General features: G+C 46.3%; 1 pseudogene; it reads left to right on the forward strand.

The window, feature by feature from the left end:
• Nucleotides 1–361: 361 nt before the first annotated feature.
• LOC119344486 lies at nucleotides 362–1492 on the forward strand (annotated as a pseudogene).
• Nucleotides 1493–1651: the final 159 nt, after the last annotated feature.

The raw sequence follows: 1651 nt of genomic DNA on the forward strand, positions 1-1651 counted from the left end.
TACATCGACAAACGACACAAAGGGCTACCGCCTTGTTTGAGCAACCTCGTCGGATTCCACTCTAGTCACGACTTCCGCGATGCGTCGACCGTTACGACTGTAGGGGGGTGTCCGTCGGCTTGCCTTCAGATTCTTCTCCAGTCTCACCGTCTGCGTTGCTACCATTGTGACTGCGGGGGGATGTTGAGTATCGTGATTATTAGGAAAGGCGAGATAGACTAGGATTTGTTCTGGCTTGTCTTGTATTTCAAGTAGATCATTGTACTCCTATATATATGCCCACGAGGCTCAAGCAATACATCAACTATTCCACCAGTCCTCTCTCTCCCTTCTAACAGAGCATGATGTGAACTTCATCAAGGACGAGTTGCAAATGATGCAGTCGTTCCTGATAACGGCTGACAAGGAGCAAAGCCAGAATAAGGTGCTTACAACCTGTGTGAAACAGATCGGAGTCCTGGCCTACAAAGTGGAGGACAGCCCCATGGATTTCGGCCTCCACTCAGAGAAAAAGCCATTTTTCGGGTGTATCCCCCGCAACCTAGGCGATCGGCGCCGCATCGCCAAGGAGGTGAAGGAGCTGAGGGCCGAGGTGGAGGACGTGAGCAACAGGAACCTGCGCTATCGCCTCATCAATGAGAGCTCAAGCGCCAAGCCTACCACTGCTGAGAAGCAGGCCAACATTGCTACTGCGGCAATGCTTGGCATCGATGAAGCAAGGCTTGCCACCTTGGGGCATGAAAAATCATCAGAGGTGGACCTCCACCTGCTGATTACCAGCAACGATGTGAACCTTAGGGTGATCGCTGTGTGGGCAACTGGTGGTAATCTCGGGGAGACGTTTGCCATCCAGGAGGTTTATGATGACCCAATGGTACTGAAAAGCTTTGGATTATATGCTTGGATTAGGTTGACTCATCCTTTCAACGCACAAGAGTTCGTCAAGAGCTTGGTAAGTCAGTTTTATGAAAACTCTCATGATGAGGTTGGAAAGGCAGTACAAGAAACGGGTATCGGGGCTGATATTATGGCTAACATGGAGAAGATGGATGAAAGAGATCTTGTCAGTATGTTTAAAGCGCAGTTGTGTAGCAATAGCTACCTGGTTGTCATAAATGGCCTGTCCACAATAGAAGAGTGGCACTGCATTAAGAAGTACTTTCCCAACAACAAGAAACGGAGTAGAATTATCATTTCCACGCAGCAAGTTGAAATTGCAAGGCTGTGCACAGAGAAACCATACCAAGTTTCGGAGTTCAAGCAGTTGTCATGTGATCAAACTATTTATTTGTTCCACAAGAAGGTAAATCCTTCTCTTTTACGGTTTTTGCTATTTATTTATTTCTTTTTCTGTTTGGATGATTGACACTTCTTCACTTTTCACATCTAATTGTAGAATCCAGAGGAGCAGGTCAGCATAGACAGTGTTAGTGGGGCAATGGTTGGCACCAACAAAGCTAGTATTGTTGCTGTGGAGGAGAAGAAACTGAAGGTTTGACTCCGATGGCTGATTGAAATTCAAATCTTGAATTCTACGCCCATGGATTATATTTGTGTTGCATAAATGTTCTGTACTTGGTAGTCTGCCCCTTTTATCCATCTTAACTTTTACCTAGTCAAACTTGATACCTCAGACGTGTGTGTGTGTGTG

This window comes from Triticum dicoccoides, unplaced genomic scaffold (genome assembly GCF_002162155.2).
Source record: "Triticum dicoccoides isolate Atlit2015 ecotype Zavitan unplaced genomic scaffold, WEW_v2.0 scaffold170296, whole genome shotgun sequence".
Taxonomy (NCBI): Eukaryota; Viridiplantae; Streptophyta; class Magnoliopsida; order Poales; family Poaceae; genus Triticum; species Triticum dicoccoides.